At 40.2% G+C, this 16297-nt stretch overlaps 1 non-coding gene across 1 annotated transcript; it reads right to left on the bottom strand.

Moving 5' to 3' along the window:
• Nucleotides 1-577: 577 nt before the first annotated feature.
• On the bottom strand, nucleotides 578-681 carry LOC112792857 (small nucleolar RNA R71). The gene has a single exon (XR_003197578.1). It is a non-coding gene; the product is annotated as a small nucleolar RNA R71 (small nucleolar RNA).
• Between the last annotated feature and the right edge of the window lie 15616 nt (nucleotides 682-16297).

Raw genomic sequence — 16297 nt, 5'->3', positions numbered from 1 at the left:
AGAGGATTCCTCTTTCTTTTCTTGTTTTCTCCTCTTTCATATGAGCAGGAACAGGGAAAAAGGCACTCTTGTTGAAATTGATCCAGAACCTGAAAGGACTCTGAAGAGAAAATTAAGAGAAGCTAAATTACAACAATCCAGAAATAACCTTTCAGAAATTTTCGAACAAGAGAAGGAGATGGCAGCCGAAAATAATAATAATAATGCAAGGAGAATGCTTGGTGACTTCACAAAGCCAACGTCCAAGTTTGATGGAAGAAGCATCTCCATTCCTGCCATTGGAGCCAATAACTTTGACCTGAAACCTCAGCTAGTTGCCTTAATGCAACAAAACTGCAAGTTTTATGGGCTTCCATCTGAAGATCCTTATCAGTTTTTAACTGAGTTCTTGCAGATCTGTGAGACTGTAAAGACGAATGGAGTTGATCCTGAAGTCTACAGACTCATGCTTTTCCCTTTTGCTGTAAGAGACATAGCTAGAATATGGTTGGATTCACAACCTAAAGATAGCCTGGACTCCTGGGATAAGCTGGTCACTGCCTTCTTAGATAAATTCTTTCCTCCTCAAAAGCTGAGCAAGCTGAGAGTGGATGTTCAAACCTTCAAACAAAAAGATGGTGAATCCCTCTATGAAGCTTGGGAAAGATACAAGCAGTTGACCAAAAGATGTCCATCTGACATGTTTTCAGAATGGACCCTATTAGATATATTCTATTATGGTCTCTCTGAATTTTCGAAAATGTCACTGGACCATTCTGCAGGTGGATCTATTCACCTGAAGAAAACGCCTGAAGAGGCTCAAGAACTCATTGACATGGTTGCAAACAACCAATTCATGTACACCTCTGAGAGGAATTCCGTGAATAATGGGATACCTCAGAAGAAAGGAGTTCTTGAAATTGATGCTCTGAATGCCATATTGGCTCAGAATAAAGTGTTGACTCAACAGGTCAACATGATCTCTCAAAATCTGAATGGGCTGCAACATGCATCCAACAGTACTAGAGAGGCAGCTTCTGAAGAAGCTTATGATCCTGAGAACCCTGCTATGGCAGAGGTTAATTACATGGGTGAACCTTATGGAAACACCTATAACCCATCATGGAGAAATCATCCAAATTTCTCCTGGAAGGATCAACAAAAGCCTCAACAAGGCTTTAACAATGGTGGACGCAATAGGCTGGGCAATGGCAAGCCTTATCCATCATCTTCTCAGCAACAGACAGAGAATTCTGAACAAAACACTTCTAATTTAGCCAATATAGTCTCTGATCTATCAAAGGCCACTTTCAGTTTCATGAATGAAACAAGATCCTCCATTAGAAATTTGGAGGCACAAGTGGGCCAGCTGAGTAAGAAAGTCATTGAAACTCCTCCTAGTATTCTCCCAAGCAATACAGAAGAGAATCCAAAAGGAGAGTGCAAGGCCATTGAGGTGATCAATGTGGCCGAATGCACCAAGGAGGAGGAGGACGAAAATCCTAGTGAGGAAGACCTCCTGGGACGTCCCTCAAGCAAGAAGGAGTTTCCTATTAAGGATCCAAAGGAATCTGAGGCTCATATAGAGACCATAGAGATTCCATTAAATCTCCTTCTGTCATTCATGAGCTCTGAAGACTATTCTTCCTCTGAAGAGGATGAAGATGTGACTGGAGAGCAATTTGCTCAATACTTAGGAGCTATCATGAAGCTGAATGCCAGGTTGTTTGGTAATGAGACTTGGGAAAGTGAACCTCCCTTGCTCATTAGTGAACTAGATACTTGGATTCAGAAAACTCTACCTCAAAAGAAACAAGATCCTGGCAAGTTCCTAATACCTTGTACCATAGGCACCATGAGCTTTGAAAAAGCTCTATGTGATCTAGGGTCAGGGATAAATCTTATGCCACTCTCTGTAATGGAGAAACTGGGGATCATAGAGGTACAACCTGCCTTGTTCTCATTGCAATTGGCAGACAAGTCATTGAGACAAGCTTATGGAGTAGTAGAGGACGTGTTAGTAAAGGTTGAAGGCCTTTACATCCCTGCTGATTTCATAATCATAGACACTAGGAAGGAAGAGGATGATTGCATCATCCTTGGAAGACCTTTCCTAGCCACAGCAGAAGCTGTGATAGATGTCAACAGAGGTGAGTTAGTCCTTCAATTGAATGGGGACTACCTTGTGTTTAAGGCACATGGCCATCCCTCTGTGATAAAAGAGAGTAAGCATGAAGAGCTTCTCTCAGTTCAGAGTCAAGAAGAGCCCACACAGTCACACTCTAAGTTTGGTGTTGTGAGGCCACAACCAAACTCTAAGTTTGGTGTTAAGACCCCATATCCAAACTCTAAGTTTGGTGTTGGGACTACACTAACATTGACCTGATCACCCTGTGGCTCCATGAGAGCCACTGTCAAGCTATTGACATTAAAGAAGCGCTTGTTGGGAGGCAACCCAATTTTAATTATCTAATTTTTATTATATTGTTATTTTGTGTTTTATTAGGTACATGATCATGAGGAGTCACGAAAAAAATCAAAAAAATTAAAAACAGAGTCAAAAACAGAAGAAAAAAATTTTCACGCCAGTAAGATGCATCTGGCTGGCGTTCAACGCCAGAACAGAGCACCATTCTGGCGTTCAACGCCAGAAACAAGCAACATCCTGGCGCTGAACGCCAGGAATGTGCCTAGAGGAGACAAACTGGCGCTGAACGCCAGTAACAAGCATGAAACTGGCGTTCAACGCCAGAAACATGCTTTACATGGGCGTTGAACGCCCAGAACATGCACCAATGGGCGTTTAAACGCCAGAATGATGCACGAAGGCATTATACATGCCTATTTGGTGAAGGAATGGTATTTCTTTACACCTCAGGATCCTGTGGACCCCACAGGATCACCTCAGGATCTGTGGACCCCACAGGATCCCCACCTACCATATTCCCACTTTACCTTTTAATCCTAATCACACTCTCCTAATCCTAAATCTCATTTTCCTACTCCCCATGTCACACTTCCCAACACCTATCACCAATCACCTCAATTCCTCTTCCCAATTACCCCATTCTTTATTCACATCATCCCACTCTTCCCCATAAACCCCACCTACCTTCATAAAATTCAAATTCAATTTCCCACCCATTCCCACCTAAAATGGCCGAACATACACCCTCCCCTCTCCCTATACATACCCTTCCATTCTACTTCATTTTCACACAACACAAACCCATCTTCTCCCACTTAGCCGAACCCACCTCTCTCCCCCTCTACCATATTCTCTTCTTCTTCTTCTACTCTTCTTTTCTTTCTTGCTCGAGGGCGAGCAATATTTTAAGTTTGGTGTGGTAAAAGCATAAGCTTTTTGTTTTTCCATTACCATCAATGGCACCTAAGGCCGGAGTATCCTCTAGAAAAGGGAAAGGGAAGACAAATGCTTCCACCTCCGAGTCATGGGAGATGGAAAGATTCATCTCCAAGAGCCATCAAGACCACTTCTATGATGTTGTGGCAAAGAAGAAGGTGATCCCCGAGGTCCCTTTCAAGCTCAAAAAGAATGAGTATCCGGAAATCCGACATGAAATCCAAAGAAGAGGTTGGGAAGTCCTAACCAACCCCATGCAACAAGTCGGAATATTGATGGTTCAAGAGTTCTATGCCAATGCATGGATCACTAGGAACCATGATCAAAGTATGAACCCGAATCCAAAGAACTATCTCACAATGGTTCGGGGGAAATACTTAGATTTTAGTCCGGAAAATGTGAGGTTGGCGTTTCACTTGCCCATGATGCAAGGAGATGAACGCCCCTACACTAGAAGGGTCAACTTTAATCAAAGGTTGGACCAAGTCCTTATGGACATATGTGTGGAAGGAGCTCAGTGGAGAATAGATTCCAAAGGCAAGCCAGTTCAACTAAGAAGACTGGATCTCAAGCCTGTGGCTAGAGGATGGTTGGAGTTCATTCAACGCTCCATCATCCCTACTAGCAACCGATCTGAAGTTATTGTGGATCGGGCCATCATGATTCATAACATCATGATTGGAGAGGAAGTAGAAGTTCATGAGGTCATCTCCAATGAACTCTACAAAATAGCCGATAAGTCCTCCACCATGGCAAGGCTAGCTTTTCCTCACCTTATTTGCCATCTGTGTTACTCAGCTGGAGTTATCATAGAAGGAGATACCCCCATTGAAGAGGATAAGCCCATCACCAAGAAGAGGATGGAGCAAGCAAGAGAAACCATGCACGGTTCTCAAGAAGTGCATGAGGAAGCTCATCATCAACAAATTCCTGAGATGCCTCAAGGGATGCACTTTCCTCCCAACAACTATTGGGAGCAACTCAACACCTCCTTAGAAGATTTGAGCCACAATGTGGAACAATTAAGGGTGGAACATCATGAGCACTCCATCATTCTCCAAGAAATAAGAGAAGATCAAAGAGCAATGAGGGAGGAGCAACAAAGGCAAGGAAGGGACATAGAAGAGCTTAAGGACATTGTTGGTCCTTCAAGAAGAAGACGCCACTAAAGGTGGATTCATTCCTTGTTCTTTATTTCTGTCTGTTTTCGGTTTTTAATATTGTGTTTATCTATGTTTTGTGTCTCTACTTTATGATCATTAGTATGTAACCATGCCTTAAAGCTATGAATAAAATCCATTAGTCCTTCACCTATCTTAAATGAAAAAATGTTTTAATTCAAAAGAACAAGAAGTACATAAATTTCGAATTTATCACTAAATTTAATTTAATTATATTGATGTGGTGACAATACTTTTTGTTTTCTGAATGAATGATTGAACAGTGCATATGTCTTTTGATGTTGTTGTTTATGAGTGTTAAAATTGTTGGCTCTTGAAAGAATGATGAATAAAGAGAAATGTTATTGATAATCTGAAAAAAATCATGAAATTGATTCTTGAAGCAAGAAAAAGCAGTGAAAAAGAAAGCTTGCGAAAAAAAAAGTGAAAAAAAAATAGAAAGAAAAAGAAAAAGCAAGCAGAAAAAGCCAATAGCCCTTAAAACCAAAAGGCAAGGGTAAAAAGGATCCAAGGCTTTGAGCATTAATGGATAGGAGGGCCCAAGGAAATTAAATCCAGGCCTAAGCGGCTAAATCAAGCTGTCCCTAACCATGTGCTTGTGTCATGAAGGTCCAAGTGAAAAGCTTGTGACTGAGTGGTTAAAGTCGTGATCCAAAGCAAAAGAGTGTGCTTAAGAGCTCTGGACACCACTAACTGGGGACTCTAGCAAAGCTGAGTCACAATCTGAAAAGGTTCACCCAGTTATGTGTCTGTGGCATTTATGTATCCGGTGGTAATACTGGAAAACAAAGTGCTTAGGGCCACAGCCAAGACTCATAAGTAGCTGTGTTCAAGAATCAACATGCTTAACTAGGAAAGTCAATAACACTATCCAAAATTCTAAGTTCCCAGAGACGCCAATCACTCTGAACTACAAAGGAAAAAGTGAGATGCCAAAACTATTCGGAAGCAAAAAGCTACAAGTCCCGCTCATCTAATTATAATTAATATTCATTGATATTTTGAAATTTATAGTATATTCTCTTCTTTTTATCCTAATTAATTTTCAGTTGCTTGGGGACAAGCAACAATTTAAGTTTGGTGTTGTGATGAGCGGATAATTTATACGCTTTTCGGCATTGTTTTTAGGTAGTTTTTAGTAAGTTTGAGCTACTTTTAGGGATGTTTTCATTAGTTTTTATGTTAAATTCACATTTCTGGACTTTACTATGAGTTTGTGTGTTTTACTGTGATTTCAGGTAAATTCTGGCTGAAATTGAGGGACTTGAGCAAAACTCTGAAAAAGGCTGACAAAAGGACTGCTGATGCTGTTGGAATCTGACCTCCCTGCACTCGAAATGGATTTTCTGGAGCTACAGAACTCCAATTGGCGCACTCTCAACGGCGTCGGAAAGTAGACATCCAGGGCTTTCCAGCAATATATAATAGTCCATACTTTATTCGGGAATTGACGACGTAAATGCTGCTGTCTGGAGTTAAACGCCAGAAAAACGTCATGATCCGGAGTTGAACGCCCAAAACACGTCATAACTTGAAGTTCAACTCCAAGAGAAGCCTCAGCTCGTGGATAGATCAAGCTCAGCCCAAGCATACACCAAGTGGGCCCCGGAAGTGGATTTATGCATCAATTACTTACTCATGTAAACCCTAGTAGCTAGTTTATTATAAATAGGACTTTTTATCAGTGTATTAGACATCTTGGGACGATTAGTTCTCAGATCATGAGGGCTGGCCATTCGGCCATGCCTGAACCTTTTACTTATGTATTTTCAACGGTGGAGTTTCTGCACACCATAGATTAAGGGTGTGGAGCTCTGCTGTACCTCAAGTATTAATGCAATTCTATTTTCTTTTATTCAAATCTCTCTTATTCTTATTCCAAGATATTCATTCGTACCCAAGAACATGATGAATGTGATGACTAAGTGACGCTCATTATCATTCTCACTTATGAACGCACGTGATTGACAACCACTTCCGTTCTACATGCAACAGAGCTTGAATGTGTATCTCTTAGATTCCCCAACAGAATCTTCGTGGTATAAGCTAGATAGATGGCGGCATTTATGAGGATCCGGAAAGTCTCACCTTGTCTGTGGTATTCCGAGTAGGATTCCGGTAATGAATGACTGTGACGTGCTTCAGACTCGCAAGTGCTGGGCGTTAGTGACAGACGCAAAAGAATCAAGGGATTCTATTCCAGTAGGAGCGGGAACCAACCAGTGATTAGCCGTGCTGTGACAGAGCGCGTGAGCGTAGTTTTCACTGCGAGGATGGGATGTAGCTTTCGGCCAGGTGATGCCTCCAGACGATTAGCCATGCGAGTGACAGCCGCAGAGGACCATTTTCCCGAGAGGATTCAAAGTAGCCATCGTCGAACAGTGAACCCCTATACACAGCTTGCCATGGAAAGGAGTAAGAAGGATTGAGTTGAAGCAGTAGGAAAGCAGGCGTCCGTGAGCCATGCAGTATCTCCATATGCTTATCTGAAATTCCCACCAATGAATCTGCATAAGTATCCCTTTTATTATTTCTTTTTATTATTTGATTTTCTAAATCCCATAATTTTATCTGCCCAACTGAGATTTACAAGGTGACCATAGCTTGATTCATACCAACAATTTCTGTGGGATTGACCCTTACTCACGTAAGGTTTATTACTTGGACGACCCAGTACACTTGCTGGTTAGTTGAACGGAGTTGTGTCCACTCGTGCCAATTTCAAATTCCATAAAAGTACAACTTAAAGAATAGTGATCACAATTTCGTCCACCAAAGTCTAAGTGCAGAAATCCACTTCCGGGGCCCACTTTGGTGTGTGCTTGGGCTGAGCTTGAGCTTTACACGTGCAGAGGCTTCTCTTGGAGTTAAACGCCATGTTGTAACATGTTTTTGGCGTTTAACTTTGGTTTGTGACGTGTATCTGGCGTTTTACTCCAGAATGTAGCATGGAACTGGCGTTGAACGCCAGTTTGCATCATCTAAGCTCAAACAAAGTATGGACCATTATATATTGCTGGAAATCTCTGGATGTCTACTTTCCAACGCCATTAAAAGCGCGCCATTTGGAGTTCTGTATCTCGAGAAAATCTATTTCAAGTACAAGGAGGTCAGAATCCATCAACATCAGCAGTCCTTTGTCAGCCTGAATCAGATTTTTGCTCAGGTCCCTCAATTTCAGCCAGAAAATACCTGAAATCATAGAAAAACACACAAACTCATAGTAAAGTCCAAAAATGTGAATTTTGCATAAAAATTAATGAAAACATCCCTAAAAGTAGCTAGATCCTACTAAAAACTACCTAAAAACAATGCCAAAAAGCGTATAAATTATCTGCTCATCACAACACCAAACTTAAATTGTTGCTTGTCCCCAAGCAACTGAAAATCAAATAGGATAAATAGAAGAAAATATACTATAAATCTCAAGACATCAATGAATATTAGTTTTAATTAGATAAGCGGGACTTGTAGCTTTTTGCCTCTGAACAGTTTTGGCATCTCACTTTATCCTTTGAAGTTTAGAATTATTGGCATCTATAGGAACTCAGAGTTCAGATAGTATTAATTGATTCTCTTAGTTAAGTATTTTAATTCTTGAACACAGCTACTTTTATGAGTCTTGGCCGTGGCCCTATGCACTTTGTTTTCCAGTATTACCACCGGATGCATAAATGCCACAGACACATAACTAGGTGAACCTTTTCAGATTGTGACTTTGCTTTGCTAAAGTCCCCAGTTAGAGGTGTGCAGAGCTCTTAAGCACACTCTTTTTGCTTTGGATCACGACTTTAACCACTCAGTCTCAAGCTTTTCACTTGGATCTGCATGCCACAAGCACATGGTTAGGGACAGCTTGATTTAGCCGCTTAGGCCTGGATTTTATTTCCTTGGGCCCTCCTATCCACTGATGCTCAAAGCCTTGGATCCTTTTTACCCTTGCCTTTTGGTTTTAAAGGCTATTGGCTTTTTCTGCTTGCTTTTTCTTTTTTTTTTCTTTCTATATAAAATTTTTTTCGCTACTTTTTTTTGCAAGCTTTGTTCTTCACTGCTTTTTTTGCTTCAAGAATAAATTTTATGATTTTTCAGATCATCAATAACATTTTTCTTGTTCATCATTCTTTCAAGAGCCAACAATTTTAACATTCACAAACAACAAGATAAAAAATATGCACTATTCAAGCATTCATTCAGAAAACAAAAAGTATTGTCACCACATTAATATAATTAAACTAATTTCAAGGATGAATTCGAAACTCATGTACTTCTTGTTCTTTTGTATTAGAAACATTTTTCATTTAAGAAAGGTGAAGGATTCATGGAATTACTCATAGCCTTAAGACATAGTTATTAAATACTAATGATCATGTAGGAAAGACACAAACATAGACAAATATATAGCATAAAAACAGAAAAACAAAGAAATAAGAACAAGGAATGAGTCCACTTTAGTGATGGTGGTGTCTCCTTCTTGAAGGACCAATGATGTCCTTGAGCTCTTCTATGTCTCTTCCTTGCCTTTGTTGCTTCTCCCTCATAGCTCTTTGATCTTCTTTAATTTCATGGAGAATAATGGAGTGCTCTTGGTGCTCCACCCTTAATTGGTCCATGTTATAACTCAAGTCTTCTAGAGAAGTGTTGAGTTGTTCCCAATAGTTGTTTGGAGGAAAATGCATCCCTTGAGGCATCTCAGAGATTTCTTGATGATGAGCTTCCTCATGCGTCTCTTGAGATCCATGAGTAGGCTCTCTTATTTGCTCCATCCTCTTCTTAGTGATGGGCTTGTCCTCTTCAATGAGGATGTCTCCTTCTATGATAACTCTAGCTGAGTAGCATAGATGGCAAATAAGATGAGGAAAAGCTACCCTTGCCAAGGTAGATGGCTTTTCGGCTACTTTGTAGAGTTCTAGAGAGATGACTTCATGAACTTCTACTTCCTTTCCAATAATGATGCTATGGATCATGATGGCTCAATCCACAGTAACTTCAGATCAGTTGCTAGTGGGGATGATAGAGCGTTGGATGAACTCCAACCATCCTCTAGCCACAAGCTTAAGGTCCAGTCTTCTCAATTGAACCGGCTTGCCTTTAGAGTCTCTTTTCCATTGAGCTCCTTCAACACATATGTCCATAAGGACTTGGTCCAACCTTTGATCAAAGTTGACCCTTCTAGTGTAGGGGCGTACGTTTTCTTGCATTATAGGCAAGTTGAACGCCAACCTTATATTTTCCGGACTGAAATCTAAGCGTTTCCCCCGAACCATTGTAAGATAATTCTTTGGATTCGGGTTCATACTTTGATCATGATTCCTAGTGATCCATGCATTAGCATAGAACTCTTGAACCATTAATATTCCGACTTGTTGAATGGGGTTGGTCAGAACTTCCCAACCTCTTCTTTGGATCTCATGTCGGATCTCCGGATACTCATTTTTCTTGAGAATGAAAGCGACCTCAGGGATCACCTTCTTCTTGGCCACAACTTCATAGAAGTGGTCTTGATGGACCTTTGAGATGAATCTCTCCATCTCCCACGACTCAGAGGTGGAAGCTTTTGTCTTCCCTTTCCCTTTTCTAGAGGTTTCTCCGGTCTGAGGTGCCATAAGTGGTTATGAAAAAATAATAAAGCTATGCTTTTACCACACCAAGCTTAGAATATTGCTCGCCCTCGAGAAAAAGAAGAAACAATAGAAGAAGAAGAAGAAGAAAATATGGAGGAGGGGGGAGAGATGTGTATTTGGCCAAGGGGGAGAAGAGAGGGTTGTGTTGTGTGAGAATGAAGGAGGATGGAGGGGTTTATATAGTGGAGGGAGAGGGTGAGTTGAGGTAGGTGGGGATCCTGTGGGGTCCACAGATCCTGAGGTGTTAAGGATTTATCATTCCTTCACCAATTAGGCGTGTAAAATGCCCTCTGCATGCAATCCTGGCGTTTAATGCCAGATTGATGCTGAAATTGTGATCATCAACAATGGCGCCAAAAACCTGGTAGCGCTCTCAAACGTGAATCACACTTTGTCACAACTTCGCACAACTAACCAGTAAGTGCACTGGGTCGTCCAAGTAATAAATCTTACATGAGTAAGGGTCGATCCCACGGAGATTGTTGGTATGAAGCAAGCTATGGTCTTCTTGTAAATCTCAGTCAGGCAGATTATAATGGTTATAAAGGTTTTCAAAATCAATAACAAATAAAGCACAAAATAAAGATAGAGATACTTATGTAAATCATTAGTGGGAATTTCAGATAAGTGTATGGAAATGCTTTGTCCCTGTTGAATCTCTGCTTTCCTACTACCTTCCTTCAATCCTTCATACTCCTTTCCATGGCAAGCTGTATGTAGGGCATCACCGTTGTCAATGGCTATTTCCCATCCTCCTAGTGAAAATAGTCCAAATACTCTTGTCATAGCATGGCTAATCATCTGTCGGTTCTCGATCATATCGGAATAGAATCCATTGATTCTTTTGCGTCTGTCACTACGCCCAACAATCGCGAGTTTGAAGCTTGTCACAGTCATTCAATCCCTGAATCCTACTCGAAATACCACAGACAAGGTTTAGACTTTCCGGATTCTCAAGATTGGCCGCCAAAGGGTTTTAGCATATACCACGAAGATCCTGATTAAGGAATCCAAGAGATACACGCTCGTTCTAAGGTAGAACGGAAGTGGTTGTCAGTCACGCGTTCATAGGTGAGAATGATGATGAGTGACACGGATCATCACATTCATCACGTTGAAGTGCAGCAAATATCTTAGAATAAGAATAAGCATGAATTGAATAGAAAATAGTAGTAATTGCATTAAAACTCGAGGTACAACAGAGCTCTACACCCTTAATCTATGATGTGTAGAAACTCCACCGTTGAAAATACATAAGTGGTGGTCCAGGCATGGCCGAATGGCCAGCCCCCCAAATGTGATCAAAGATGTAAAATCCCAGATGTCTAATACAATAGTAAAAATTCCTATTTATATTAGACTAGCTACTAGGGTTTACAGAAATAAATCTAAGTGCAGAAATCTACTTCTGGGGCCCACTTTGGTGTGTGCTTGGGCTGAGCTTGAGCTTTACACGTGCAGAGGCTTCTCATTGAGTTAAACGCCAAGTTGTAACGTGTTTTTGGCATTTAACTCTGGTTTGTGACGTGTTTCTGGCATTTTACTCCAGAATGCAGCATGGAACTGGCGTTGAACGCCAGTTTGGGTCATCTAAGCTTGAACAAAGTATGGACCACTATATATTGCTAGAAAGCTCTGGATGTCTACTTTTCCAACGCCATTGAGAGTGCGCCATTTGGAGTTTTGTAGCTCCAGAAAATCCATTTCGAGTGCATGGAGGCCAGAATCCATCAACATCGGCAGTCCTTTGTCAGCCTGAATCAGATTTTTGCTCAGGTCCCTCAATTTCAGCCAGAAAATACCTGAAATCACAGAAAAACACACAAACTCATAGTAAAGTCCAGATATGTGAGTTTTGCATAAAAACTAATGAAAACGTCCCTAAAAGTAGCTAGATCCTACTAAAAACTACCTAAAAACAATGCCAAAAAGCGTATAAATTATCCGCCCATCAAACGCTTAGGTTGTTGTTGATTCAGGTGTATCTGCTTTAGTAATTTGGTCATCTCACATACAAATTGTGCGAGAGCGTTACTCTCACTACTAGAGGAAACCTCTGCAAGAGCCTTGGGATGGTTGTTTCTGTGCTTGTGATTCTGAGCAGACTCAGCTAGGTCGGTGATCAGTTGCCACGCTTCCTCCGTAGTCTTGTACTTTTTCAGCTAACCATTACTCGCACCATCCAATGTAGTCTTATCCTGAGACTTCATGCCTTGTGTAAAGTAGCTGATCAATACCAACTTGTCAATCAGGTGGTGGGGGCATGCGTCCAGGAGATTATTTAAGCGCTCCCAATACTCGTAGAGAGTCTTGGATTCGCCTTGAATAATCATTGAGATTTCTTTCCTCAATCTATCAATAACTTTAGCTGGGAAGTATTTTTCTAGGAATTCTCTCCAAAGTGTATCCTAGTTAGTAACAACTGCTTCAGGTTGAGTGTAGTACCACTCCCTCGCCTTTCCCTCAAGAGAAAACGGAAAGGCGGTTAGTAGAATAGAAGTTTCATCTGCACCATTACGCTTAACAGTAGAATAGGCTATCTGAAAATCCCTGAGGTGCTTGAGAGGCTCTTGAGCAGGTAAGCCATGAAACTTCGGCAGTAGATTGATTAGTGCAGTCTTCAGTTCAATATCTCCACCCATATTTGGATGACGCGCTTGGAAAGGTGGTAGTGTAAAGTTTGGGGCTCCTGCTTCCGGGAGAGTAATCCTCCTGGGAGCTACCATGTTCTCTACAGGTAAATAAACCAAATCATTAGAAAGAGAGCTTGTTTCTTCCTTAAATGACGTTTCAGATTCGTCCCCAGGTAGGACTAACCAACCCCGAGCTTGCCTTATACGTGAAATAGTTCTTTCAATTTCAGGATCAAATGTGGGTAAGCTTGGATCAGGTAGCAAACACGTAATTCAATAAAAGAAACATACAGCTCATAGTAGCAAAATAAATAAATTCCAACCAATAAATTAGCACACTATTGCAACTCCCCGGCAACGGCGCCAAAAATTGACGTAGCAGAAAATCACCGATAAAAAGTTTATAAAGAAAACTCCGTTGCAAGTATAGCTCTTAAACAATGAAGATACCGCGTATCAATTTAAAAGAGTTGTCACAAAATTTTAGAATAAAAATACTGGAAGTATGAGTCCCAGGTCGTCTCCCAACGAGTTGCCAAAAGGGTGCTATTTTATTAATCAGGAGTTTTTCGAGAGATTTTTGAGAGTTGAATGACAGAAAATAAATTATTGTAAATTAGTGCAATGAAAATAAAAAGGAAGTTATATTATTCAAAGTAAAAAGCCTTGACTGGGGGAATGATTAATTGGAAGTTCTATCCTTGTTGGAATTTTCTCAAGTGTAGTATAAAGAGGTTGTTGTTTTCACTTAGTTAACCCTTACTAAATAAAGGAAAGTTAAGTGATTGAGCTAATAATTATTCGCAAATCCTAGTCCTCTCCCTTGGGAAGGTCTAGCGTTAGTAAATATAGAATTAGCTAACAACTTTCCAATTTAACTAATCACTTATGCATTCCAACTCAAGTGTCTCTTCTTAATCAACCCCCATGTCAAGTTGGGAATCTACTCCCTTGACATGGATATAGTGCTCATAAGAATATAAGAAGAAGACATGATAAATTAAATAAATAGGGATTGAAAATTAATTAAAGGAAAAAGGAATTCTATGTATTAATAAATCCAAAATGCAACATAATTATCTGAATAGGATTAATGAATAACTGAAAAAGTAAAGGAATAAGAAACAAACTAGAATAGTAACTTCAACAGAGGTGATGACTCTCTCAATCCCAAGCAAAAGCAAAAGCAATAAACTAAAAATTCTATGAATGTAGAGAAAACCTAGAAAAGGAGTAAATTTTTTATCTAAAAACTAAAAATTGTCCTAATGAGAATGTGTGTGGAGTCTCTGCATGTTCCCTTGCTTTAGTCTGTGTTTCTGGGTCGAAAATTGGGTCAAAACACGACCCAAAATTGCCCCCAGCATTTTCTGTTAATTCTGCAGATCGTGCATGTCACGCGTACGCGTCAGTCACGCGTTCGCGTCACTGGTCATTTTGGCGTGTCACGCGTTCGCGTCAAGCACGCGCTCGCATCATATTGCAGAACCCCAATCCACGCGTACGCATCAGGCACGCGCACGCGTCACTGTAATTTTCACCATGTCGCGCGCACACGTGTGCCATGCATGCGCGTCGCTGCTCGCTAGTCATATCCTTAGTTTCTTATCTTCCTTCCATTTTTGCAAACTTCCTCTCCATCCTCTAAGTCATTCCTGCCCTATAAAGCCTGAAACACTTTACACACGGATCACGTCATCGAATGGTATAAAGGAGAATTAAGATACACAAATGAAAGACTTCTAGAAAGCAAGTTTTCAACCATAGATCAAGACTAGGTAGGAGTTGTAAAGTCATGCAAATCATATGAATAAGTGGGTAAAGACTCGATAAAAATCACTCAATTAAACACAAGATAAACCATAAAATAGTGGTTTATCAGTGGTTTCAAATTGAATAGGGCTAGGAATGGATCAAAGGAGTGAAGAGGAAAGCATGCAAAGAGGAGAAATCCTGAAAAGCCAAAGATTTGGAAAACGCTATGGACGCGCGTGCGCATTCTCTGCTCCCGCGCAGATTGAGAAAATCTCTATAAGCGCGCACGCGCACTGTGCGCGTATGCGCCGAAGGCCGCACGTGACTCTTTTAGTAAAACTCGTGCCTGGAAATTTTTGAGGGTTTCTGACCTCATTTGGAGCTGAGTCTTTGGCGGAAAAAGATCAAAGGAACCAAGGATTGAAGAGGAGAGCATCATTCACTCATCTAGGATCATACATTAGACATTAGATCTAGTTTTTAGTTTAGTTTTTAGAGAGAAAAGCCATCACTTCTCTCTAGAATTAGGATTAGGATTAGGTTTAATTCTTCCTTAGATCTAGGTTTAATTCTTGCTTTGATTTACTTTTCCTCTATCAATTCTTGCTCCTCTACTCTCCCTCTATCTAGTTTCGTCCTTTAATTCTTGTAACTCTCATACTTTGCTGTAGATCTACTATGTGATTTCCTTGATTGTTATTGTTAATTCCTTACATTCAATTGTTGTTAGAATTCATTCTTGTTTTTGAATTACTATACTTTTCTTTTGTGCCTTCCAAGTGTTTAATGAAATACTTGGAAGGAGTTTAGAGTAGAATTTCATGTTCTTGTCTTGGGAAGGTAACTTAGGAATTCTTGAGTTACTAATGTCCAAGTGATTGATGATTGATAACCATTAACTCTAGTTCTCACTAATTCAATTAGTGAGAAGCTAGGACTTATGGACTTGGATTGATATAGCCCACTTGACTTTCCTCTACCACTAGTAGGGGATGATATACTGAGATTGATCCTTGCAATTATCATGTTGTAGTTAGTAATAAGAATAGAGGTCCTTGAACACCACTCCTTGCCAAGATCATGTTGTTATTAGAATTTCATTGTCATTTACTTTCTTATTTCTCACCTCAAAACCCCAAAATATACAACTTCATAACCAATAACAAGGACACTACCCTATAATTCCTTTGAGAGACGACCCGAGGTTTCAATACTTCAATTTATATATTTTAGGGGTTTTGTACTAGTGACAAACAAATTTTTGTATGAAAGGATTATTGTTGGTTTGGAAACTATACTTTACAACGAGATTCCATTAGTGAATTCTAAACCGTCAAAAATCCGATCATCAAAATGGCACCGTTACCGGGTATTTGCAATGGTGTTATGCTATTGGTTATTGTATATATGTGAATGTTGTGAATAGGTTTGTCTTTTGCTTGTTTTCTAGTTTTGTTAGTTTTATTTTGTCTTTCCACTATGAGTTCTCACTTTGGCTATGAGTTTGGCTCAAATTATGTTGTAAAAAACGAGGACTTTAATGACAATATGTACCAAGGATGGAACACTTCAAGATGGGAGGAACCTCAAAGAATTGATCACTCCTATTGACAACAACCTCCAGACAATCATAGGTATAATTCACATCCTAGTGCATGTCAATTCAATGGCTATGGTGACTCTTTTCGTGACAACCAACCACCACCATATGCCTATGCTGCTTACCCTCAACATGACCATCAACCATGCTCACAAGCCAATTTT

This window comes from Arachis hypogaea, chromosome 3 (assembly GCF_003086295.3).
Source record: "Arachis hypogaea cultivar Tifrunner chromosome 3, arahy.Tifrunner.gnm2.J5K5, whole genome shotgun sequence".
NCBI classification, from domain to species: domain Eukaryota; kingdom Viridiplantae; phylum Streptophyta; class Magnoliopsida; order Fabales; family Fabaceae; genus Arachis; species Arachis hypogaea.
This window is presented reverse-complemented; position numbering and strand designations above follow the sequence as displayed.